Here is a 27,252-nt window from a genome sequence, read left to right as displayed (position 1 = left end):
ATTAAATCCCCTCTTCCAGTGGGAAAATCCCTTTGGGATTTGGGAAGCACTCTCCCTAATCTTGATGGGCTCAGGGACAAAATTGTTTATTTGCCGTATTTTTTATAGCTGGGAAGGAATTCTTTTTATTTAAGAAAAGGGATTTTGGGAGCCTGGTCTCATGCTGGATATTTGGGATGAAACAGAAAGATTAAAGTTCAGTTCTGTCTTCCACATTCCTCAAAATGTTTTTTGGGATTCCCACCGGTGAAGGGCTGATTGATCCCTGTCAATCCATATATGGATTATATAGGATTATTTTATGGATTATATCTAGGATTATTCTTGTAGGGAATGAGGTCTCCTGCATTAAATTCCCTTCTTCCAATGGGAAAATCCCTTTGGGATGGGATAATCCCACTCTCCCTAACCTGGATGGGCTCAGGGACAAAATTGTTTATTTCCCATATTTTATAACTGGGAAGGATTTTTTTTTTTTTTTTTTTTTTTTTTTTTTTTTTGAGAAAGGGGATTTTGGGATCCATCACACACTGGATAATTGGGATGCTGCTGCTCCATCACCCTTCCCTCGAATCCTGAGTCCTCACAAATCCCACCCCATTAGCTCTTTGATCTTTTTATAGCCCCTCTTTCCAATTCCGAGTCCTGTCTGGATCCAGAGGAATTATTTCCTGCCTTTTCCAGAAATAATCTCCTCTCCCAAAATAGCTGGGAATGGAGGGTGCTCGCTTGGCTCTTCCCAGACAGATTTGGGCTCTTCTGGGATGAGGATTTTTTCCCAAGATGTGGGATCAGGCTGTCCATGCGATTCCTCCTTCCATGGAATATTGAAGGACCACTTGAAATTCCTCACAGGAATTTTTTGTTGGATCTCAGGGAAAGGTTCTTCCCCCAGAGGGTTATGGGCTCTGAATGGGCAGTGGTCACATTCCTGAGGCTGCCAGAATCCCAGAATCCCAGGAACACTTGGAGAACGCTCCCAGAGATGGGCAGGGTGGGACTGTTGGAGTGGCTGGGCAGGCTCTGGATGATCCTGGGATAATCAGGCGCTTCCAGAGGCATCCTGCAGGGATTGCCCCCACCCCGTGAGGGTGTGAGGTTTTCCTTGGAATTTCTGGCATCAGGGAGATCCTTGTGAAGGATTTTCCCAAGGATTTTCAGCTGGGAACCCTTTGGAAGTGATGGGACCTGGAATGTGCCTGCAGGGAATTGGGATGGTTTGTATCCCAATCCAGCCTTTTGGGAAGGAAGATCCAATCTGAGGAACTGATGGAATTCCCACATCATGGAATGTTTATAACAACACCATTTTATCCAGCCTCTCCTGCCTTTGTGTCTCTTCATCCCATAAATATCACCCCTTTTCCAAGAAAATTATTTGCACTCTTTATGACATTCCATGATAAAAATGGAGCTGGATACCTCAAAAATTCCTGGATTTCCATAGGATTAAAAAAAGGGATTTTTGGCATCCCAGCTGTGCCACCCATGGCTTTTTGTGCTGGAAATGGGAAAATGGGAGTGAGGAGCAGGAGGAAGGAGGGAAAAGGATGGGATGGGAGTTGTTCCTTCCCATATTCCCACTTCATCCCATCCACTTCCCTCGTGGATCCCATCCCAGATATTCCATCAGCAGCTTCCAGCTTCCCCCTGAGCTGAAAACTGGGAAATTTTGCACCTCTAGAATATGAGTTAGGAATTAAGGGAATATTCCCAGTGGAGGGGAGATTCAGGAATTGGGATCACCACAGGATTGGAGGCTGTTTTCACTGGAAATGGAAACTCTGCTCCCTGGACATCGGATTCCCTTCCCATTTTCCTGATTTTTAGCATTGTTTTGATGGAATGTGGAGCAATCCAGAAATTTGGGAAGTGAGGCTCAAATCCATATGGGAAAGCTGCCATGGGAGTTTTTGGGATAGGTTTTAAGCTGGAATTTGTTCTCTTCAGGCACAAAGTTATTCCCTTTTTTTCTGAGCTGTCCCTCCTGTAGGATGAGATGCAGAAAAATGGGAATGATCCCAATTTGGTGCAGCTGGAGCACCTCATTAACCAACCAGAGCTGCTCCCACTCCCCTTTTTTTATAAACCCCTCCCACCTGGAACTAATCCTGACCATGACTTAAAGCTGGGAGTTAGAGTTTGATTCCCAAAAAACACCTTGGAAGGAGTTGGTAGAGCTGGCTGCTCCTGTTATCCTGCTTTTCCCAGCGTATGTTTTTATTTTTTATTCAAATCATTTATTTGCCTGAAAGAGGAGGGAAAGATGGGTGGGAAATCCAGGGTTTTCCTGGATGTGAAATTCTAACTAAGTTAGGGAGGCAATTTCTTTGTTGCACTCCAGGTTTTTCTGTGGGATTTGAGTGAAGGTCCTGGAGCAGCTTTTGTGGGGCTGGAGGGGGTTTCTGCTCCCACTGCTGCCTCTGGGTTATCCCATGTGGATTGATGGAATTCCAGGGAGAAAAAGGAAGTTTGAAAGAATTTGGAGTCTCTGGGATGAGGCTGATTTTGGATTTCTGAGGTTGAACCTAAGGGGAGAGATGTGGCATTCAAGATAAATTGTGATTTCCAAGAGTTATCCCAGGTGGTCAGAGAGTTTTGGAATATCCATTTTTTCCCAGAAAAAGAAATTCAATTCCAAGTAACTTAAAACAGGGATAGGGGATTTCCTCACTGTGCTCCTTTTTTTTTTTTTTTTTTTTTTTTTTTTTTTTTTTTTTTTTTTTTTTTTGGGGGGGGGGGTAAAAGTCCTGGAGCAGCTTCTGTGGGGCTGGAGGGGGGTTCTGCTCCCAGGGCTGCCTCTGGAGTTGCTCTCCCACGTGCTTTTCCAGGTTATCCCATGTGGATTGAGTGAATTCCAGGGAATGTGGGAGAAAAAGGAGGTTTTAAGGAATTTAGGATTGCTGATGTTGAACCTAAATGGGAAAGCTGTGGGATTTGGGATAAATTGTGACTTGCAAGAGTTATCCCAGGTGATCGGAAAAACGGGAATGTGCTGGGAGTTCTTCTGCCCTGAGAATTTAGTGTTTTTATTTTCCTGCATGAGTTCTGTGCTACAAAACAGAAGAGAACTCTCAAAACTGAGGAGTTTCACTTCGAAACTGTCACAACACAGAGATGTTTTCCAGTTATTCAAAAATCAGGGATTCATGGAATATGTCAGCCTTTGGAATCCATCCCTTTTCTTGCTGGAACAAAAGTTTGGTAGGAGGAGAGGGAAGGATGGAGCCACTTCTTGAGTGGGTGAGGAAGGAGCTGCTCCCCAATCCAATGGGAGAAATCCCAGCCTCTTCCAGGAATTCCTTTTTTTTTTTTTTTAAACCAGGCTGTGCATGTGCCATGGGCAGGAAGGGAGCCGGAGGTCTTTGGAATGATTTGTTTGGGATGAGTAAGGCTGGGTTTGCTCCTTGGCCTTGTTCCTGATCCCAGATGGGCTCTATTAAAATTAAATTTGTTGTACTGGGACACCAATTAATTGATCATTAGTTAATTAGTTGTACTTGGCTGTGGGTGCTGAAGAAGCTGGAATTCCTGTGATTTTCCTGGGCAGGGCCAGGGGCTGGATTTGATCCCCATGGGATCTTTGACCAGAGGTTCCTGATCCCAGCTGGGCTCTATCAGCCTTTGTATTAGGGCACCAGTTAGTTAATTATCAGCTAATTAATGTCACCTGGCTGATGGAGCTGGATTTGTTGGGATTTTCCTGTGCAGGGCCAGGAGCTGGATTTAATCCTTGTGAGGTTTTTGACCAGAGGTTCCTGATCCCAGCTGGGCTCTACCAAACCTAAATTTATTGTATTTTGACACCAATTAATTGATCATTAATTAATTAGTTGCACCTGGCTGTGGGTGCTGATGGAGCTGGAATTCCTGGCATTTTCCTGGGCACGGCCAGGAGCTGGATTTGATCCTTGTGGGATCTATTCCTGATCCCACCTGGGCTCTATCAAACCTAAATTTGTTGTATTTTTTTGCCAATTAATTGGTTATCAGTTAATTAATGTCACCTGGCTGTGGGTGCTGAAGGAGCTGGAATTTTTGGGATTCTCCTGAGCAGGGCCAGGGGTTGGATTTGATCCCCATGGGATCTTTGACCAGAGGTTCCTGATCCCAGCTGGGCTCTATTCAAAGTAAATTTGTTGTACTGGGACACCAATTAATTGATTGTTAATTAATTGCACCTGGCTGTGGGATGCTGATGGAGCTGGAGTTTCTGGGATTGCCAGGAGCTGCATTTGATCCTTGTGCGTTCTTTGCACCTTGGGATATTCCATGAATGGTCTGTGCCAGCAGAAAATGGGACTGAAATGATGAATTAAGAAGCTTTTTCCAAATTGACAGGGTGGGATTTATACTGTGTTGGTATCCATGGATTCCTGGGCCAAAGGGAACATCCAGGCAGTGCCAGCTCTTTCCCAAGTGCAGAATTCCACACACCAGCAGATCCCAGCAATCTGTGCTCAACCAGGCTGAAAAGCCTTGAAATAATAAAATATGAGGGAAAAATCCCCCCGGAATGGTTTGGGTTGGAAAGGACCTTAAATCCCATCCCATTCCCACCCCTGCTAACCAGGGAAGCCTCTCCCTATCCCAGGTTGCTCCAAGCTCCATGAGCACTAATTGGATCTCGTTAGTTTAATTTAACTATTTTTGCCTTATAGCAAAGCTTAGCTTTACCTCAGGCACCAAAACCCCTGGAATTTTCCTGCTGGGATCCCAATCCTGAGAAAAAAGAACATTTTTTTGCCCACAGCTATTCTGTGCTCCAAAAAAAAAAAAAAATCCCTCAAAATTCTGGGGTTTTTAGAAGCTCAGTGTCAATACCCTGGAACCAAACTCCCACCTGGGGAATCCAATGGGATTGCTCCTCTGGGTTTTCTTGCCTCCCCTAAGAGCCCTTTCCTGGATGTGCTGAGGGAAGGCAGCTCCTGCATATTTTTTAGGGATTGTGGGAAATTGTAGGAATGAAGGCAGACCTTAAATAAGGGTGTTAAAGGAATAAATGGGAGCCTTCCTTTCTGTGTGTGCTGGGAAAGCTCTGGAATTCTTCACTCCTGGGTGGGATTTTCCAGCTGATTTTTTGGGAGACACTAAAGTTCTGTGTGCTCTGCCTGAGCAGTTTGGGGATTTGTGGCTGGGAAAACTGGGACAGGGTGGGATAAACTGGTGAACCCTGGATAACCAACGAACCCTTTCCTTATCCAGACTCTGCAGTTGGAGATTTGGTCAGGAAAAATTAGGGGTGTGGGAGAATCCGTGTCTGGATAAGGCCTGGAGGGACAGGACACAGGGAATGGCTTCCCTGGATGGGATACTGGGAAGGAATTCCTGGGTGGGAGGAGCTGGGCTGGAATTCCCAGAGCAGCTGTGGCTGCTCCTGGGTCCCTGGAAGTGTCTAAGGCCAGGTTGATGGGATTTGAGCTGGGAGAGTGGAAGAAGTTCTGGATTGGAATGGGATGAGCCTTTCCAGGCTTATTGGGTGTCCTCAAAGTCCTGATCCAAAGGAATTCCAATGGAATTTGGATGTTTTCTCAACCTGGAAAATCCTCACTGGACTCACACTGGGAGGCTTGAGGATGATTTGGTGATCCCTGAGCTGTGCTGATGGATTTGGAATGGTTGGGAATTTCCTCTGCTCCAGGTCCTCGTGCTGATTTTTTTTTTTTTTTTTTTTAATGGAAAATGACATGGGGATCCTTTGGCAAAAAGGGCAATGAGGTTGTGTAGTTGGATTGGGAATGTGGGAAACTTTGAGAGGACTTTGGGATTCATTTCAGCTGGAATGGGAAGGGGAGTTGGGAGATGGAGATTTGTGGAGCTGGGATTGGAAATCATTCCATGGAGAGTGACTGGGAACAAGGGATGGAGGGACAGGTCACAGGGAATGGCTTCCACTGCCAGAGGGCAGGGATGGATGGGAGATTGGGAATTGGGAATTGCTGGCTGGGCTGGAATTCCCAGAGCAGCTGTGGCTGCCCCTGGATCCCTGGCAGTGCCCAAGGCCAGGTTTGACATCTGTGCTTGGAGCGGCCTGGGACAGTGGGAGTGCAGGGGCTGGAATGGGATATTGTGGATTTTCCTGCAGGAAGTTTTATTGCTGCTCCCAGACTTTGCAAAATGCCTCCAACCTTCCTAAAGGATCCAATCCGTGGAATTGCTCAGATCTTGGTGTTACAAAGTTTCTATTTGGAATTCATTTCTGATCAGCTCCTGGAAGATTGTATCCAGCTGGGATTTGGGCTCTTTTTCCAGGGAACAGGGACAGGAGGAGAGGGAACAGCCTCAGGCTGGGCCAGGGGAGGCTCAGGTTGGACAGCAGCAGGAATTTCCCCATGGGAAGGCGTCTCAGGCCTTGGCACTGCCCAGGGAGGTTTGGAATTCCTGGAGGGATTTTTAAAATTCCTGTGGATGTGACATTGGCAGTGCTGGGAATGGTTGGACTTGATCTTGGAGGGCTTTTCCTTCCTCAATGGTTCTGAGTGGGAACAAATCCTTCATGGAATGGAGATCCCCAAAGGGTTGATTTCTCTCCACGAGGATTTGGTTTCCAGCCTCTCCCTGAGAGTGGGAATTGCATTTTCCCTCATCAGAGAGCTCCTTTAATTAACTCCTCCTCCTGAGGTTATTTCACATCCAAATGTTCTTAAAATCCCTCACAAACTGCACAAACCTGGGATATTCAGGGATCAGCTGGAATAAAGGATTTTTATGCATGGTCCTGGATTTTCTGGATGCTCCAGGGGAGGCTGAACTTGAGTGTTCACATCCAGGGAAACTCAGGATTCCTGGGGTGTTAAATTGTGTGAAGAGAAGGGTGATTCCCAAATTTAACAGGAGGATGTGATGGGAATATTTCTGTTAGGAAGGGAATGGGAGAAATGGAGAATTCCAAGGAACAGAGACCTTTAGCAGGGAGTGAAAATTAAAGCTGTTTTCCTTTTTTCCCCCCTTGGATCCAGATTTCCTTGGCCTCCAAAGCCTTTAGGGTGGGTTTGTGCATCTCCTGGCCCAGTGGGATCTCAGCTCCTGGCACAGATTCCAAGGATTTCTGGCCATGGAAATAATAATAGTCATCATAATTAGCATGTCCTGAGGAAGCTGCCATGGTTGGATTGAGTTTAAGGGGAGGAAAAAAAAAATCCCTACAAAAGGAGAGAGATTATTAATTACTGTAAGAAGCATTAAAGGATCATTTGGATTTCATGGAAAATTCAGGAGATCTGGTCCCAGGAGCACTTTCTAGTGGGAATTCCATCAGCTCTGAGCTGCCCAACTCCAGGGGAATATCCAGGAGGTGCTGGGAAATAATTCCCGCTTTTATTGTGAGGAAAAATACAGACAAATTGGGAATTTAAAGAAAACATGGCAAGGTTTTTCAGCTTGGTGCCTCTTTAAATGGGGAGGGGAAAATGAGGATTATGGAAAAATGAAGTGGGAATCAAAGGATGGTGCTGCCTAAATTTTCCTTGGAATTCTCCTCAGTGCATCCAAGAAATCAGAGTAAATCCTCCCAAACTCGAGCTGAGGGAGAGGTGGGAATTTGGGACAATTTGGGAATTTGATTTGGGTCCTGGGTGGGTGGTGCTGAGGATATTCCCTGATTATCTTATGGAAAAATGGAATCTTTAGAATCCCAGAATTCTGGAATGGTTTGGATTGGAAGGGGGCTCAAGGCTCATCCCTGGCCTGGCCAAGGACACTTCCACTGTCCCAGGCTGTTCCAATCCTGTCCAGCACTTCCAATGTTACTTTTCCAGGGAAAAATCTGGGATTTTTTTTCCCCCATGATGTTGGAATTTGATGGAATCCTTTGCCTGTGGAAAAACCTTCCTGAATTTTCCCTCCTCTGGGCACCTCTGTGGAGATTTGTGTGTGACTGGAAGAGTTTGAGGCTTTAGACAGCCAAAAAATGTCCAAAATTGGGGCAGGGATAAGGAAAACACCCCAGGGAGATCCACACTTAATCCTGGAAGGATTCCAGGGGGTCTAAAAGGACAAAAGACAAAAAAAAAAAACCAAAAAAAAACCAAAAAAAAAACCCCACCAAAAAAAACCCCCCAAAAACCCTAAAACAAAGATAGTGTGGATTTTTTAGGCTCTCTTCCCTGATCCCTGCGAGGTAAAATAGGTCTGGGACATGTCAGGAAACAATTCCCTTTGGGATTTGCTTTTGGGGTTTCATTTGAGGCTCAATCAGGAATTTCCTCTCATCTCCTGGATCTCAGGGAAAGGTTTTGCTCCCCTCTGAGGGTTCTAGGGATATTCTTGAGGAATTTTGCTCTGCAGGCTGGCCTGGATTTAAATTTGGGTCCCATCCACAACCAAAGCACCCCCCAGACCCCTCATCTCTGCAGGAAGCAGCTCTGCCTCAGCAAAAATGATGGGAAAATTAATCCACTATTATTTTTAGGAAAAATAATTCCTCTTGGAATTAATCCACGTGGCAGTTAACAAGGATATTAAACGATGACTGCTAGAAGTTCTGTTTTCCCACCCGGCAGCTCTTCCAGAGCTCCTCCTCTCCCAAAAATCCCGGCACAGCGGGAGTTCTGATGCAGTTTTCCAGCATCCTGCCTTCCCTGGTTTTCCTCATTCCCATAAATTCGAGTGGGGCAGTTCCTTCTCTCACAGCATATGGAACAACTGGAGACATTTTGACAATCCTGAGGGATGGATGATTTTCTTGGGAGTTTGAAGGGACCTTAAATCCCATCCTGGATGGGCAGGGACACCTCCCACTGTCCCAGGCTGTTCCCAGCCCCAGTGTCCAGCCTGGCCTTGGGCACTGCCAGGGATCCAGGGGCAGCCACAGCTGCTCTGGCAATTCCAGCACAGCCAGGAATTCCCAATTCCCAATCTCCCATCCAGCCCTGCCCTCTGGCAGTGGGAGCCATTCCCTGGGTCCTGTCCCTCCATCCCTTGTCCCCAGTCCCTCTCCAGCTCTCCTGGAGCCCCTTCAGGCCCTGCAAGGGGCTCTGAGCTCTCCCTGGAGCCTTCCCTTCTCCAGGTGAAAATTCCCAGCTCTTGGAGCAGCTGCGTGGCCTCCTCTGGACTCATTCCAGCAGCTTAAAAAAATCTTTTATACCCACCAAAAATCCTTATTTATTTTTTATAAATAGTAAAAAATATATATGAGTTTATCCATTAAAAATTCATCATTCCCATATCCAAGGGTGTCAGGCCAAAATAAACAGAAAAAGGTTTATCCAGCTTTTTACCCCTCCTTTGGAACTGGCCATGAGGGCTGAGTTCAGCTCTGGTTTTATTTTATTTTATTTAATTTATCCTGAATAATTCATTCCTGTGGAAACAGCTCTTGGATAAAACCACATCTGAGAAAAGGGGGGAAAAGACCTGGAGAACTGTAAGATTTCCCCTATTAAAATGTTGTTGTCATCTTGATATTTTCATTTGGGGTTTTGCATATTTAATGAAGTGATTAAAGCAAAGAACAACAAGACAAATATTTTGGGTTGAGAAAAAACTCCCCAAATGTTGATATTTCAACAAAATCCAAAACCTGGCAGTAAAACCAATATAATTTTGCTCCATCTTGGCTTAAATGATTTTTTTTCCCTCTCATTTTGGTAAGTGAACAACAATGTAAAAAAATAAATCAGTTTGCCCAGAACTGGGTCAAAAGGAGATTAAATTAAATTATTTCTGGGCCATCCAGTGGCAGCACAAAGAGCTGGAAGTCCTCCTCCTGCAGAACTCCAATTGTTTAATTCCGTTTATGTGGATCTAGGATTGGGGGTGTGGGAGATTGGTGGGAATTTACAGGGAAATTTCTTCCTGGAAAGGTGGGAATTGCCCAGGGAGGTTTGGAGTGCCCATCCCTGGAGGTGCCTAAGGAATTCGTGGAGGTGGCACTCGGAGCTCTGGGGATGGGGCACAGCTGGGACTCGATCCTGGAGGGATTTTCCAACCTCAGGGATTTTGGGATTAAAAATTTAGGCTGGATGGGATGTGGGGCTGAAGGAGCAATCCCAGAGCTGCTGGAATTCAGCACCTTCAGCTGGAGGAACGTGGTGGGGCTTCCTCTGTGTCCAGAATATCACTCCATAAAATCATGGGATGGTTGGGATTGGGAAGAGACTTGGAAAGGTCATCCAGGGACCAAGCAGGGACAGCTTCCACTGTCCCAGGTGCATCCAAGTGCTCTCCAACCTGGCTTTGGGCACTGCCAGGGATCCAGGGGCAGCCTGGGAATTCCAGCCCAGCCAGGAATTCCCAATCTCCCATCCAGCCCTGCCCTCTGGCAGTGGGAGCCATTCCCTGTGTCCTGTCCCTCCATCCTTGTCCCCAGTCCCTCTCCAGCTCTCCTGGAGCTCCTCCAGGCCCTGCAAGGGGCTCTGAGCTCTCCCTGGAGCCTTCCCCCTCCAGGGGAGCATTCCCAGGTCTCCCAGCCTGGCTCCAGCCCTGGGACAGCTCTGTGGATCCTTGTGGATTACTCCAGCAGCTCTGTGTTGAGTGGGGCAGAATTCCCCCTTTTCCCTCTTCCCACACAGTGGGATCAGCCCAGGGAATGGAGGATTTCAGTCTGAGGTGCTTCCAGCACCTCCACTCCTTCTCCTCATCCCTGAGCCATCTTCCAGCTTATCCCAATTTTAGGGAATGATCTGCTTTGTGCTGGAAGGGACTGGAAGTGCCAACCTGGGGGAAAACCTGGATTCTTCCATGCAGGGAGTGAAAGTCTGGCCACATCCCAGCCTTGCCCCCAGCATTGATCTGCTCCAAGCTTTCCCTGTTCCTCCCAGATAAGTTGGAATACAAATGGAGCTGTTGGGAGCTTTTCTTGGGATGACAACTTCCATTGGAGCATTTATAAACAGCCTGTGTTCCTTAAGGAAAAATCATCCTCCCTTTCCTGGGATGTTTTATGGGTTTATTTTGCATCCAGTGGCTCCAGCTGATTTGTGACTAGAGGAGATCCAATCAAATCCCAGCTTTTCTGTATGAAGTGATGGATCTGTGTCTCCTTGGAATGCTGCATTCCCATTTTTTTTTTTCAAAGGAGACCTTGGCACTGCTCGGCTCTTGTACGGCAGAACCAATCCCAGTTATTTTGGGGATGAGCCCAGCAATGTTTGGAGGATCTCAGATCCTGACTGGAATGCTGAATCCAGCATTAATCCTTATCTTTCCTTGGAATGTGCTTCTGTATCCGTGCTGGGAGAAGAGCAGGTTTTCCATTTTTGAGTTGCTGAGAATTGGGAATTTGTGTTAGATCAGGAGCGTGTTGTTGTATTCCAGATTATCTTCTGCAGGGATCATGGATCAGGGTAACACTAAAAAAATGGGAAAGAATTCCCTTTTTCCATGCCTGTCTTGTTCCCCTTTGCAACCAAGGATTTCCATGCCTGGTGGAAATGGATAGAAAACAATTCCTCTTTTCAGTGGAGCTGGGAATGTGGGTCTGGCTGCTGGGAATGTCCCCCGTGAATATTCAATTTCCCTAAATCCACGAATTCTCCAGGACTTCTGTTCACATGAACATTTAATTTCATTTTTCCTATCAAATTTGGGATTTCTCCCTCAGCCCCCGCCATGCTCTCTCCCAAGAGCTTTCTTAGGAGCTGTTTTGCATGGATTTGTCCATCCAGCCTTCTTTATGGGGCATCCAAGCAGGAAAACCAGGAGGTGCAAACAGATCCTCCCCCCACAAATCCCCCATGTTGTTTATTCCCAAATTTCCAAAGACAAAATCCAATCCAAGCCCCGAGATGCTCCAGGAGAGGGAGCTGAGAAAATCAGGTTCAACCCCAAGCAACTGCCCAACCTCTTCCCACCCCTCCAAATCCAAGATGGAATGGCTCTAATCCACAATTTTAATGGAATTTTCCCCTGGAGACCCCACTAAGAGCTGCTTTTCCCTCTCCTGATTGCCACCAGCAGGGCCAGGGGTGCTGATGCTGCAGAAATGCTTCATTAACCACTGAAAATTTAATTGCTCCTTAAGTGCCGGCTGCGTTCCCAAGTTTCCCTGCAGCCTGGATGATCCATGTGCTGTTCCCACCAAAATCGACTGGGGTCACTTGGAGTCACTTGGCCCAAATTCCAGAGTGGCCCATTAGGTGCTGCATTCCCAAAATGTTGCTGGAGTTCTGACTTCCCTGGCAGCCAAATTGTTCCTCCTTGGCGGAGGAGGAGCTTTAAAAGTGCAGATTTGGGTTGTTGGAATATTCCAGGGAACCAAGTAATGGGAAGATGATTAAGGAATTTTGGGAATTCAAACTGGGATTGAAGATTTTACCTCTGGGTGCTGGTGGGATGAAGGTCTGCTCTGAGTGTGTGGGGCTGCTCCATCTGAAATCCTGATTTTTCTTGGCTAAGGCAGTTGGGAATGGAGCCCAGATTGATTTATTCCGGTGGCAAAAGGAGTTCATGATCCAGTTTTTTTTTTTTTTTTGGTGGATTTAATTTGGTGGAGTGATAATCAATCCTGATTCCAAGGATTTGTGCCCTTGGAGATGACCTGGTGTGAGTGAGCAAATAATCCTGGGAATGTTGATGAAGTCAGCTTTGAACCTGAGTTGGTGCAGTGTTCTCTAACACCTGGATATCATGGAAAAATGGAATAAACTTCAGGATTTGAAGAGGCTTCTCACATGGAGCCAGGCTGGGAGAGCTGGGAATGCTCCCCTGGAGAGGAGAAGGCTCCAGGCAGAGCTCAGAGCCCCTTGCAGGGCCTGGAGGGGCTCCAGGAGAGCTGGAGAGGGACTGGGGACAAGGGAGGGAGGGACAGGACACAGGGAATGGCTCCCACTGCCAGAGGGCAGGGATGGATGGGAGATTGGGAACTGGGAATTCCTGGCTGGGCTGGAATTCCCATAGCAGCTGGGGCTGCCCCTGGATCCCTGGCAGTGCCCAAGGCCAGGTTGGATGAGATTGGAGCAACCTGGGACAGTGGAAGATCCCTGTCCATGGAAAAGGGCTGGAATGGGATGATATTTAAAATCCCTTTCATTTCATGTTTGGGGTGATTTCCTTTTTATCCCAATTTTTAACCCTTTCTTCCCTAAGGCTGTAGTGTCACCCGAATGAAATTCCCTCAGGGATTTTTGGGTGGAGTGAAAGCCACTGCAAGTGGCTCCTGTGGGATTTGTGCTTCCCAGGGGTTTGAGCCTTGGGCTGGGATTCATGGAGAGAGCAAGAATAAGGTGTGATCCCAGGGTGGGATGTGGAGGTCACCTCTTGGCAGAGGAATTTGGGATTTCCTGGAATTATCTTTCTTGATGCTTTAAATTAACGATTAAGTGCTTGAGGAAGATCCCAAAACACAATCACTGGCTGTCCAGTCCCTGGGGATCCATTTCCAGCTGATTCCAGCAACAAAACCTCGTGGAAAGGACCCCAGGGCTGAATTCTGCCTCTAGAATTTTGTCTCAACCAGCAGGGACATGAGAAAGCTGGTAATGGCTGCTGAAGGTGGAAAAACAATCATTTATCCAGAAAACGGGAATGGCAGGAATTATTTCAGCACCTTCTGCAGCTGTACAACAAAAGGAACACTTCCCACAAAACAATTTGGGATCAAGGAAGGAAAAATGGGGAAGTTGTCCCTTCCCTGTGTGTGATGTTGGAATCAGGGATTTGTGCTGCTGAGTCTTTTTATTCCAGCTCCACAAATGCTCCCTCCAAAATCAGCTGAGTATTCCAGTCCCAGCTATTTTTAGGGAAAAGGTTTTATTTTGGATCCAGTTGATCAAAGGAAACGAAGAAAATTTTCCAAGAAACTCTGGAAAGCGGGAGAGCAGCTCTGCCAGGAATTGGCCTCAAGTCACACTGGGAGAGGCTCAGATTGGAGATCAGGAATTGTTTTTTCCCAGGAAGGCTTGGAAAATCTTGGAATGGGCTGCCCAGGGAGTAGAGGAGTTGTTATCCATGGAAATATTCCCCAAAAAATGTGGATATGGTTGGACTCCGATCCTAAAGGCTTTTCCCAGCTTAAATAATTTTAGGATTCCTCTGGAATCTTGACCACTGTTGATATTCCTAGCAATTCCTGGGATTTCAAACCCTTTGAGCACAGCCAAATGGTCCCAAAATCCCACAAAACGCGTGGAATGTGATTTTCATACCCCTCTGCTCCCAAATTTTTAGGCTTGGAATTGTCATTGTCACTAGGGCTTGGAAGAAGGGGAAATCCCAATTAGTGCTGATGGTGATTATTTTGATTATTTTAATTATTGTTAATTCCTTGGGTCATCAGACATTCCACAGAGGTCATGATTTGGAGGGGGAATGGTTTGGATAAAATACAGGAAAGTGGTATAATTGCTGGGATAACTTCTTGTGGGAGTGATGGGAAAAAAAATCCCTTTAAAAATATCAGTATCCAATAATGGCAGCTTTTCCCTGAGCTGGTGTTACATTTTAATTTCCACCTTGGATTGGTTTTTCCTGATCCTTGGGAATTATATCCTATCCATCCCTGCCCTCTGGCAGTGGGAGCCATTCCCTGGGTCCTGTCCCTCCATCCCTTGTCCCCAGTCCCTCTCCAGCTCTCCTGGAGCTCCTTCAGGCCCTGCAAGGGGCTCTGAGCCCTCCCTGGATTCTCTTCTTCTCCAGGTGAACATTCCCAGCTCTCCCAGCCTGGCTCCAGCCCTGGAATCATCAGTGATTCCATTTTTCGAAAAGCTTTAACAAAAGATGTATTTTGTGTTTTCATGGATGCTCCTTGCTTCAACCCCTTATTTCCCACACCAAGAATTCAAGGCTCTGGTTCTCCTCTTTCCCACATTTTCCCTGTTTAGCTGCTATTTTGGGATGCTCTCCTGGCCTTGTCCCTGCCCTTCTTCAGCTGGGACACCATGTCCTTCTTCCCCTTTTGGCTGAGATTTCATGGAATGGGATCCGAGCTGGGCTGGAGCTCCCTGTGGAGCTTCAAGCCCATCCAGAGGGGGAGGTGGAACATTCCAATCAATTCCCTTGAATTATTTAGGAATCCATCCTGAAATCCTGAGCTGCTTTGAAAAAACTCCCTCTTGAAATGGGAACTGATTTTTATGGATTTTTCCATTCTCCCTTTCCTAATGGAAACATTTTGACTTTGCTACTCGGACACGAGGTTTTCCTTCAGGACTTCCTATATAGGATCTAAAAATCCAACAGAAAATCGAAGAAATTCACAACCAAAACTTCACTTTATCCAGTTTCTTTTTCTTCTTCCCCCTCTGGAAAAATTATTTTCTGCCTGAGGATCCGTATTCCAGCTAATCCCTGCTCCTCCTTCCTGGTGGGAATCCTGTCAGGATTTTGGGGATAATCCACTGAATTTTGAGTCTGAAGGAGTTCCTGTGATTCCTAGATTTGTTATCCATGAGAATGGAAAGGCTCCTCCCCATTCCCAGTTTGGAGCCAGAGCGGTGCCAGCTGCAATTGGGGTCGGGATTATCCCAGTGATGGAAAATTCTCCTGAAGGCTGGAGAGAGGAGAAAATGCTCCCTGTGGTTTTTTCTTCCTTCTCAGCTTTTCCAACAGAGAAAAATCCAGAATTTCCCCTTTTTTTGGCTTTTTTTTTTTCCTCATGGTTTCATGGATATGGATCCCCAAGGGTGGGAGGAAGGTGGGGATAAGTTTTGGATTGAGGTGGATTCATGTGGGAAGGGGTTGGAAAATCCCTGTTGAGGGTGCTGGTGGCAGTGAATTAGCAGCTATGAATAATAGAGCCGAAATATTAGGGAAAAATAGGGAATTTGGGATGAACCCTTCTTGGGAGTGGAGGAAGGAGCTCCAGCTCTCCTGGATGAGCTCGAGCTGGGACAGCGTCACTGGGGCAGCTTCTGAGGGAAAAACCAGGAAAAATCCACTTCTGAAAAGAAACATCCTTCCATGTGCTGAAGTTTTTGGGGAATACAATGCCAGAAATTGGTTTCTCTTGGATCTGAGATAGGAATTAAGGACACAGCTCCTTGTGGCTCCATGCATGGCCTTTATTCCAGGCTGGTTTTCCAGGGATTTGGCCTGAAAGCTCTGGAAGACCAAGAGATTTTGGGCAGTGCCTTGAGGGATCTCTGCTCTTCTCTGGAGAGACTCCCTGTAGGATTTCCTCTTCCTTAGGGCTGTCAGGAGTCCTTTAGGTTGGAAAACTCGTTGAAGATGGAGTCCAACCATGCCCAGCTCTGCCAAAGCCACTCCTGCCCCATGTCCCCAAGTGCCACATCCACATGGATTTAAATCCCTCCAGGAATGGGGACTCCACCCCTGCCCATTCCAAAATGGATCATGGATCTCATGGAAGAATTAAAACAGAGCCTGACTTTGCTTTTAAGGAGAAAACTCCTCAAAGGAACAGCAGGAATGACAAAATCAGTTGGATTTTCCTGCTATGTTATTTTGCTGGAGAATCCAGAGATAAAAAAAGCTAAAACCCCCCATTTATATGAGCTGAATGGAACTTTTCTCCTTGGGGAATTACAAGTTTTAGAGCCCAAATGTTCTGTTCCTGTGTTGTCTTTTCAAGTACCTTGGAGCCACCATGGAATGTCCTCAGCCCTCGAGGGAAAATCAGGAATAACCTGGAACAGAGCTGGTAGGAACAACAGGCAAGTTGCCAAGCCACCACAGCCCTATGTCCCCAAGTGCTACATCCACATGGATTTAAATCCCTCCAGGAATCCAGGGGATCCACCCTGAGCAGCTGTGCCAGGGCTGGACAACCCTTTCCATGAAGGAGTTTTCCCTAAAATCCCATCTGAACTTCCTCTCCTCCTGTCCCTGTTCACTGGGAGCAGTTCCTGACTTCCCCCTGGCTGTCCCCTCCTGTCAGGGCTCCACAAGGTCCCCCCCGATCATCTGGGGACCTCCTCACTGGAAGCTGCTCAGCCTGCAGCATTCCCCTAATCCCAGAAAAGCCATGGAATGGTTTTCCCTGTCTCAGGAGAAGCAGCTGCAGAGGAAGTGAGGGCTGAGGGCTTTGCTGTGGGAATCATGGAATATCCTGAGTGAGAAGAAACCTCCAAGGATCACCCAATCCAACTCCTGGGCCTCTTCATCCTGGTCCAGGCACATTCCCAGTGCTGGGAATGGGAGATGGTTCAGATCCTGGAATGCTTTGGGTAGGAAGGGACCTTAAATCCCATGGAACCCATCCCCACCTTCCACTATCCCAGGGTGCTCCAACCTGGCCTTGGACACTTCCAGGGATGGAGCAGCCACATCTTCTCCAGCTGGAATTGCTGGGAAGTTCTCCTGATGTTCCTCAGCTCATCCCTCTGAGCTTGGGGCCTCTGGAAATGCAGGGAATTCCTCAGGAAAAGCAGATGTTTGGCAGAACTTCTCCATCCAAGGTGCTGGTGAAGCTCCGAGGTCCCAACAAGCGTCCCCTGATCGCTGTCCCTTGGGGGTTTTGGGGCAGGACTCACTCCAGGAGAGCTGGAATTACCCGAGGCCATAAACCCCTGGATGTTTCTGGAATAATTCCTTCGGGAATGTCCCACTTGCAGCACCATCTTTTCACAGGCAGCATGGGCTGGGTGACCCCCGGGCTCATGTATCGCCTCTCTGTCCCCTCCCCTCAGTGCCTGGCACCATCTCCAGCCCAGTTCTGCCTCGTTGAGCTTGGATCATTTCCTCTTAGAACTGGGCTTAGGTGCAAACTCATCAGGCTGGATTTTGTATTTTTAGACAACCCCCCCTTCCCCTTTTTGGACCACCCTTCAATGGCACGTATGAGCAGAAGAGAAATCCGGAGTTCAATTCCTTAAAAAAAAAAAAAAAAAAAAATTGGCATTTGAACTAAGGCTCAAACCCAATCCAAAACCGAGGCTCCAACTTCCTCCTCCCCACCCGGAAAAGGGATTAAAAACCATCCCGGATTTCTGCATGGGGAAAATGGAGATGAGTTCATTATTTTTAGCCCGTGGAGCTCTTCAAGTTAATCTGGGGCTGACACAGTTTCTATTTTCACACGATTCTGATCCGAAGGTGCCGCCGGTGACGCGCTCCAGGAGCTGCCAAGGTCAGGAGTTAGTGACGACCTCTAATAACCCAACAGTTCTTATCTTAATTAATTATTATCAAATTATTAATAGAATTTATAGGTTCTATAGGTTAAATATTATATCTAATATTAAAATAATACGAATCAATATGAAATTCAAATGATCTATAGGTTCTATAGAACTGATATTATGTTTAATTATAAATACTAAATTAATATTAATCAATTTGAAACTATTAATATAGTTTGTAGGTTCTATAGAATTAATATTATATTTATTAATGAATATTAAAGTAATATTATAATATGAAATAATTAATATAATTTATAGGTGTATAGAATTAGTAATATAATTTATATTTAATAATAAAATAAAATTAATATTTATTTAATCAATATAAATTATTAATGAATTTTTTGGTTCTATATAATTGACATATTTAATTATAAATATTAAAATAATAACTTAATAACAAACTATATGTAGCTTATAGGTTCTGTAAAATAGGTATTATATTTAAATATGAAAGTAATATTAATTTAATAATAATATATTTTATAGTTTCTAGATAATTGATATATGTAATAATCAATATTAAAGTAATATTAATTTAATCTATAACAAATAAGAAATATTAAAGTAATATTTAATCTATATAATATCAATATAATTTGTATGTTCTATAGAACTGCTATTATATTTAATGATAAATATTCAAGTAATATTACTTAAATTAATTAATATGAAGTCATGGCTGGCTTTAGCCAAACAAATATTAATTAAGAACCAAGACAGAGCTCCCTGACGTCCCCAGTCCCCTCTAAAAAATGGGATTGATTGGAAAAGCACTGGAGGAGATGAGCAGGAATTTGATGGAAAGCCTGGGATGTTGTTTTTCCATTGGAAATTGCTTTTCTCTTGGAATAATTATCTCAAAACCTCTGGTTTTATCCCTTTGGACCAGGATGAGGTGGAGAAAAAGGAGTTTTTGGAAATTGTTTTAGGAATTGGAGCCATGGTGCTGGAGGATGGGACAAAATTGGGCTTAAGTGTGTTAAATTTGCTTAAAAATGGAATTTTCTGTAATATTTAGTGAGGCTCTGGCCCAGATTCTCAGAGAAGCTGTGGCTGTACCTTTGGGAATGTCCAAGGCCAGTTTGGAGCATCCTGGGATAGCGGGAAGTGGGAAAGGAAGTGTAGAATGAGATGGGATTTAAGGTCCATTCCACCCCATATCCTTCTGGGGTTCATTACTAAGGCTGTGAGGCTGTGTTTTTAATGGATTTATCAATTATTGATTAATTTGGGATTGGAAGAATCCTGGCCCAGGCTGCAGGATCAGAGCTGGGTGGGTTTTTGGAAATGTTTCCCTGAAGAAACCTCATAAAATCCCACCGTAATTTATTCCTGTCAGCTCAGATTAGGAATTTCCAGGAACACAGGGAAAACGAGGTGGTGCAGGGAGAAAGGCACATGGAATTCTGCCTGCTCCCCAAGCTCTCAGTTTTATTCCCTCTTTATTTATTCCAGGCCTGAGCTGTGTCCTCTTCTCTCTCTGCTCCTTGTTGCATCCCTTTTGCACTGAATGATGATTCCAGCAGTGAAATTCCCTTTTCCAGGAAAATCAGCACAATTCCAGGTTACTCCAAGCTTCATCCAACCTGGTCTTGGACACTGCCAGGGATCCAGGGGCAGCCACAGTTGCTCTGGGAATTCCAGCCCAGCCAGCAATTCCCAATTCCCAATCTCCCATCCATCCCTGCCCTCTGGCAGTGGGAGCCATTCCCTGGGTCCTGTCCCTCCATCCCTTGTCCCCAGTCCTTCTCCCAGCTCTCCTGGAGCTCCTTCAGGCCTTGCAAGGGGCTCTGAGCTCTTGAGAACTCTCCCAGCCCAGCTCCAGCCCTTGGAGCAGCTCCTCTGGATTTGCTCTATGGATTCCTCTGGATTTGCTCCAACATCTCCACATCCTTCCTATTTCGAGCAGCAGGGCTGTCCCTTTCATAGGATTTATTCCCTGTAATCCATAGAACCATGGAATGATTTGGATTGGAGGGACCTTAAATCCCATCCCACCCCCTGCCGTGGACAAGGAGCCTTCCTCTATCCTGAGTTTCTCCAATCCGCACTCTGTGCCCATCCCACATGTCCCTAATTACTCATTCCAGCTCCTTTTCTCCTTTACCATTAATTACTGTTTCCACCAAGGCTTCAAGTGCCTGGACCTAAAGAATAATTACCAAGCGCTCCCTAACGAACCTCCCTGCACTGAAACGTCTGAAAGCTGCAATCAATCCTCTCCCACCTGCAGGAGCATCCAGGCTTTAATTAGCAGCTCGGGAAGACCATTCCAAATCCATTTGTTCTTCCTCTCCCCCTCTCCCTGTCACTCCTGTTGCTCATTTTTCATTTGTGGGGTTTTTCCTTGGCCGTAATTGATGAGCTGAGGGATGTTTGGAGAAGCTGGAAAAGCAGGATGGGGAGTGTGGAGCCAGCCAGGCATCAAGGGGGCTCCTCCACCTTCAGCTGATGAGAAGGAGAAAATCAAAAATAAATCCCCCAAGCCCTGCTGGTTTAATTCCTTCCTCTATTCCTGCAGGATTTGGTGCTTTCCATGGATTTCCTCATTCATAATGGTGCCCATCCCTTGTCCAGCAAGGAGATTTCCTCTCCCTGGACATCACAGATTCCTTCCCCTGCATTCCCTGGGTCACTTTTTCCAGCCTGGCTGGTGCATTTTTAGGAAAACTGTTCAATCCAGGTGTGCAAATTCCAGGAGGTATTGGATTTGTTTGAAGGAAGGTGTCCAAGTCCTTGGATGAGCTATGTTTATGGAGAGGGGCAATCATCTCTCTCCAGGAACCACTTCCCAAAATATTGATGCCATTGATCTCCTTTCAGCTTTAATTATCCACATTTTCCTTCAGGAAAATTTCCTTCAGGAGAGCACATGGAAGGCTTTTCCTGCTTGCTGCAGACAAGGATTCAGCCCAAACCCTTCCCCCACTAGAAAATCTATGGAAGCATTTCTGGGAAGGGCATGGATTGATAGGATGAGGGGAAATGGCTTCAAACTGACCAAAATCCAGGTGAAGTTGGATAGGAGGGAGAAGTTCCTCACCCTGGCACAGGTTCCCAGAGCAGCTGTGGCTGCCCCTGCATCCCTGGCAGGGTCCGAGGCCAGGTTGGACATTGGGGCTGGGAGCAGCCTGGGTCAGTGGGAGGTGTCCCTGCCCACGGAAAAGGGCTAGAATGGGATGGAATTTAAGGTCCCTTCCCACCCAAACCATTCTGGAATTCTGGGATTGTTCTTAGGGCCAAAGCTGAAAAACTGAGTAGAACTCAAATAATTCCCAGAGCACACGGAATCATCTTTGTGAGAATCTGCTGGCGTCTTTTGACTTCAGCGCAGAAAGGGAGAAATATTTGTGGGAGTTTTCCCATTTTTCTGTTTGTTTGGTAAAAGGTGTGGAGGCCAGATTTTAATTAAAGAGAATTATATTTATTTTTATTTATTTCCAAATAGAAAATATGGGTAAATCCTATTTTACTGGGATTCCTACGGACAAAATCACTGCTGTCAATGACTTGGTTTTCCCTTATCCAGTGGCATTAATAAAGAGGAATAAAGTCCTTCCCATTCCACTATGGTTGATGGGATGATCCTTGAGGGGATAGTCCCAACCTTGTGTCCTTGGGTTTCCTGGTGCTCTGATGAAGCAAATTTTTTTCCATGATTATCCCCACATTTAAGTAGCCTGAGATTGCTGGGTTGTTGTAAATACTCAGGAATATTTTTTTTTCATGGTTTGTCCTTATTAAATTTATTAATTTTTATGTGTGAAACAACTTGGCCATGGAAATAATTGGTGTAGATTTTTTTCCCTGGCATTTTTCTTCTCTATTTTTCATGGAAAAAAAATTTGATAACTTTAATTTAACCTGGCAAACTCCCTAATTAGAGTGGCATGGATAGTTTCTTGTATTTACATTTATTTTAAGGTATAAAAGATGCTTTTCTGAGGGTGGGGGAAAAATCCCAGAAGAAAAGCTGGAATCCTGAAGGGAAAAAAATCCAAGATAAAGCAGACACTGAAGTAGGTCAGGTTTTAAATCCAGCAATTTGTCTGAGCCTCTGGAAAACAGGAGCTGTCAGATGTCCAGGTTCTCTGTCTGCCATCAGGATTTCTGTCTGGCTCTGCTAAAACCAAGACAGAAATTCCCATTCCTGGATTGACCTTGGAATGCTCACGTCCTTCATCTTAGTCACCGTGTTCAGCATCCAGATCCGAATTTTCTGAGCAGTTCTGAGTATTCCCAAATCCAGCAGTACCTCCCAGAGAATCCAGACTTTGGCCCAGGTCACCTGAGCTGGCAGAAACCTGCATCTGTGGTTTTTTAGGAGCTGTGTTGTTGCTTCCAAAGTCATTCCAGAGGATGGGAAGAAAAGGGATCGGAGTGGGAAAAGCTCATCCCGGGGTGTCTGAAGTTGGGATCTCATGGATGGAGTGGATGCAGCTCTGGAGAGGAAGCAGAGGAGACAAAGGGATGTTTGGGTGAAGAATTATCCCAAAATAAGGAAAAATGTGGATGAGGGAATCCTTAAAGTTAAGGGCACACTGGATTTTTTAGGAGCAACCTCAAGACCAACCTGGTCCTGTGGGGCTGTTCCTGCCCTCAGCAGGGCTTAGACAAAGTGGACTCTGAAGGTCTATTCCAAGCCAGATATCCAGGGATTCTAAGGCAGCTGAATGGGAATTCTATCCCAAAAACTGAGGGGTGGCTGAGGTTATCCAGCATTTCTCTGGGGTGGTTTGTGGATCTGCTATCCCTAAAATGCCGTCGCCGTTATCCGTCATTCATTGCAGTGATAAAAGAGACAATTAAATCTTGGCCTAAATTAGGCTGGGTTAGCAGAGGCTTTGCGCTCCAGGGATTTACAGAGCAGCTAAAATTGGGAATCTCCACGTTCCAGGTTCTATTTAAATCAGGAAATGCAGACAGGACACCCACAAGGGAAGGGCTCAGGGGGTGGCTGAGGCGAGTGGAAGGTTCTGTACTTGTCTGGAGAATCCCAGAATATCCTGAGCTGCAAGGGGCCCACAAAGGTCATGGAATTCAGTGGATTCCCAAAAATGCAGCTCTACAAGGGGATGGTAGGGAAGGCTCCCAGAGTTGCCCAGTAACACCAGTTAGGTGTGAGGGGAGCAGCCACCATCCTTCTGAGAGCAGTGGATTGGTCCCATGAGGTGGTGGGAATCCATCCTGATGGATTTCCCAATCCTCCAGTTGGGACTGGGAAACTCTGGATTTATATGAGGACAGTCCTTGCACAGCAGCCCAGACACCTGCTAAATCCTGGGATTTGGGGTTTCCTCTGGGAAAGCACTTCTGCCTTTGCTTTGTCCCTCTTTAAATTAGATCCAGCTCTGGGGAAAACTATGGAGTGATGGAAAATGTTGGTGTTATTCTGTGTGAATCCTTTTCCATGTGTGATTTTCTGTGATGGAAGCCTCCATCTCAGAGCATTGTTTTCCCAAAAAATGTGCTTTTATCTTCTTGTTTGATATGAAAATGAAGGACTTCTACCTGGATGTGGCTGTTGGGACATGTGGGAAGTGGAAGTGGAGGGAAGATCGGGCATTCCCTGTTAGGATTGGAGGTGGCACTGTCACTTCCTTGTCCTTGGAAAAGTGACAAAGACAGAGCCTTGCACTGCAAACAGACTGGGGGGAGAAGGAAAAGCATCTGTTTGTTTTTCATGGAAAAGTTGGGGATTTTGGTGATTGTCTTGCTGTGGAGAGATGCTGTTGGAATTTGCTGGTGCTCCCAGGGACAAGGAAAAGGATCCGCTCCAGGAAAAGTTGATCTGTCGTTACCCGTTGTTAGTTTGGTGTGGGATCAGCCCAAGTTCCTTTAATCACAGATCTGCCGGCAGGATTCCCACTGGGATATTGGGATTGGAGCCTTTTGTTGGGATGGAGAAATGGAGATGGGCAAGGTGGAGTGGCAGCTCCTGATGTGGTAGATCCCAACCGGGATCATCAGGAGCCCCCGGCTTCCCAGTGTTCCATGATTATTGCAGAATGGTGGAAAAGTCATTCCAGTCTCCCCTTTTTTCTCCCTGAGAGTTTTGTTGGAATTTTTGCTTTTGAAATTGGTTGTGGGGGGAAAAAAGCTTGGATTAACCACAGAATCATGGAATGGTTTGGGTTGGAAGGGGCCTTAAAGCTCATTCCATTCCAACCCAACACCTTCCACTATCCTAGGGTGCTCCAAGCCCCATCCCACCTGGCCTTGGACACTTCCAGGGATCCAGGGGCATCCTCCATGTGAGACATTTTAAAGCCAAATTATTGGTCAGGATTTGTTTCTCCAGGAAAGGGCTGCTCTGGTGATATTTGGATGTAAACAATAATCCTGTCTGTGTCACGTTCCCTCAATTTGTGTTTTGTCTGCACTCCCATTTATTTATCAATGTGTGACCAGGTTTTGATATTCCAAACTTTCTCTGGAATACTCTCATGTTCCACTGGAATGAAGGGAATAGAACAGGGAAAGAGACTGTGTATGTTTTTTGTTTTGTAAGTGGCTTATTCTTGGGTGGAAACAATTCCCTAGGAAAACAAGGCTGAATTTCAGGAGTGTCCCATGCACAGCTCATGGAATGCCGACCTCCCAGAGATCCAGCTGTGCTTCCCAGTTACCTGGAGCTCAGAATCCACGAGGTTCAAAATCCATCTTCTAGAATGAGCTTGAATTTCTGCTGTTGGGTGGGTTTACTCCTGTTTGTAGCTTTTCCACCTCCTCCTCCATCCCTGCCTGGAATTAGTCCCTAAATTAGTCTTGTTCTCCTGAAAATCAGATATTAAAGTCAGGAGGAGGTGGGATGAGTTTAACTCCCAGAATCCAGAATTACTTGGATTGGGAAGAACCTTAAAATCATCTCATTCCAAGCACAATACCGTGGGCAAGGCACCTTTTCTCTGTGGGATATTTTCCCTAAAATAATTTTTCCCATTGCTTCCTGCTGTGCCTTTCCTGTACTCCCAGCACTTTCCAGGCTGCTGCTTCTCTCACACCATTCCAAGCTCTCACAAGGCTCCTGCTTTATTTGCAGGAGGGATCACTCAGTTTTCCTGGAGCTTTTGGAGGAGCTCTAATAAAGCCTCGAGGGTGGTAGTCTCATTTTTCCATCTTGTTTTCCTTCTTGGAGTGGTGTTTAAGGGAATTTTGGGATCTCTGCAGTGCCCTCGGAGAACAAAGTGAGTGGAAAGGTCAACACCAACCTTCTCATTCCTGCTCCTGCCTGGAGAGAGCTGTCTCCCATGGGAAAATCTGTGGGCTCTAATTTGTTGCTTTGGGAAAATGCTGGGAGGGTTGTTAGGGGGGAAAAAAAAAGGGAAATAGGATAGGATTTTGGAAATGCTGGGAACTTGGGAAAAGAAGGAGAGAAGGAATTTTACCATGGCAGGGCTTGGCTTGGTTGGCTGAGCATGACACTGAGGAGGGCCAAAGGTTTTGTGGATTTTGGAAAGGTTTATATGGAATTGTTGATGTTGGAAAAGAGCTCCAAGATCAGAGTCCCAGCTGTGCCCTGTCCTGACCTTGTCCCCAGCCCAGAGCTCTGAGTGCCACCTCCAGGAATTCATGGGACACCTCCAGGGATGGGCACTCCAAACATCCCTGGGCAGTTCCAAAGCCTGAGCAGCCTTTCCATGGGGAAATTCCTGCTGCTGTCCACCCTGAGCTCCCCTGGCCCAGCCTGAGGCCATTCCCTCTCCTCCTGTCCCTGTTCCCTGGAGCAGAGCCCGACCCCCCCCAGCTGTCCCCTCCTGGCAGGAGCTATGCAGAGCCACAGGGTCCCCCCTGAGCCTCCTTTTCTCCAGGCTGAGCCCCTTCCCAGCTCCCTCAGCCTCTCCTGGGGCTGCAGCCCCTTCCCAGCTCTGTTCCCTTCCCTGGACACTATCCAGCCCTTCCAGGTCCTTCTTCTCATGAGGTGTCCACAAGTGGACCCAGCCCTCGATGTCCCTCACCAGTGCCCAGCACAGGGGACAATCAGGACTATTCCAGCTCTGGTCCTTCTCCCACACAATTCCTGATCCATCCCAGGTGCCTTTGGCCTTCTTGGCCACCTGGGCTCATAGGTCTTGTGTGTCTCCTTTCTCAAAGGATTTTGGAGCAGCTGGGGATGGATGAGGGAGTGTGGAATGCTGTTTGTAGGATGTCTCTGGAGGTCCTGAGGTCACTGTAAAAGCTGAAAACATAATTTTTTGCCCAGTTTGACTTTGTCTCATGCACAGAAAGCGTGCAGCCCCCCCTCCTCCCCCGCTGTGCTTGGCTTGCTCTCCTGAGGAGGGTGAAAATGAGAGAATTGGCTCCCAGAGAAGCCCTGATGGGAGGCAGTGGGAGCAACTTCTGTGGGTTCTGTGCCTCCAATCCTCCGGCTCCTCGTTCTGCCGCTCCCTTATTGAAATTTTAAATAAGGTTTAAACGTTCTGGGGTGAGCTCAGATGTGCTGCTAGGATTGCAGGAAATGCCTGGAATGAGCATTCCCACTTCCTCTGGAGATTCCTGGGTGGGTTTAGACCTGTAGCCCAGCAGCTGGTCCTGTGAAAGGTTCCAGCTCTTCCACAAGCCTTTCTCCACCTCAGCCAGGCTGTGGTGCTGCTTTTTTCCCGGTTTGTTTCCATGCTGGTGTGAGCTATTCCCTGGAGAACATGCAATTCCAGCACCCTGGGAGCTGTGCTTTATTCCTAATGCAGGTTCTGGGGGATGTCACCACCATCCAAAATTCCAGACCTGAGCTGGGAATGCTGAACAAGCAACATAAATTTTTATATTTAACCTGCCTGAAAACCCCCAAGTGCTGCAGGAACCTCTGGGTGATGATCCCAGTGATGAATTCTCCCCATTCCTCCACCATTCCAGAACTTCTTAGACCAAGAGCCACTCCCTGCCTCATTTTTAGGGCTGATGTATCTTTGAGGGCATCAAAAAGTTCCAAATAATCTCAAATTGTCATTTTCTGGCTTTGAGGCTGCTGTGCTGGTTCTGAGAGGGCTTTAAGGTGGGAAGAGAATAAAGAACAGCCAAAATCCCTCAGCCACATGTGGCAGGTGTTCAGCAGAAGTGAAAATTGAGTCTGAACTTGCCTGCAGGAGCCACTTGTGTGACAAAAGTGACCTCAGTGAGAGCTGTTTGGGTGACAGACACAAAAAGGTCACCATAAAAATAGAGATGATTGTGTTGTTCTGCTGCTGGGGGAAAAAAAGTCATTCCTGAGAAAGTAAAGGAAAATATCAGC

General features: G+C 46.3%; 1 protein-coding gene and 1 long non-coding RNA gene across 2 annotated transcripts in view; both read left to right on the top strand.

Annotated features, from left to right (window-relative positions):
- The window catches only part of MDGA2 (MAM domain containing glycosylphosphatidylinositol anchor 2), a 191,385-nt gene that overhangs the window by 5,484 nt on the left and 158,649 nt on the right, over positions 1-27,252 (top strand). The window lies entirely within an intron of this gene.
- Positions 1,720-26,931, top strand: LOC137476565 (uncharacterized). The gene is made up of 2 exons (XR_011000425.1): positions 1,720-2,212; positions 26,711-26,931. It is a non-coding gene; the product is annotated as an uncharacterized lncRNA (long non-coding RNA).

This window comes from Anomalospiza imberbis, chromosome 6 (genome assembly GCF_031753505.1).
Source record: "Anomalospiza imberbis isolate Cuckoo-Finch-1a 21T00152 chromosome 6, ASM3175350v1, whole genome shotgun sequence".
Taxonomy (NCBI): domain Eukaryota; kingdom Metazoa; phylum Chordata; class Aves; order Passeriformes; family Viduidae; genus Anomalospiza; species Anomalospiza imberbis.
Note: the sequence above shows the minus strand (reverse complement) of the source record. Positions and strands in the feature narration are given on the sequence as shown.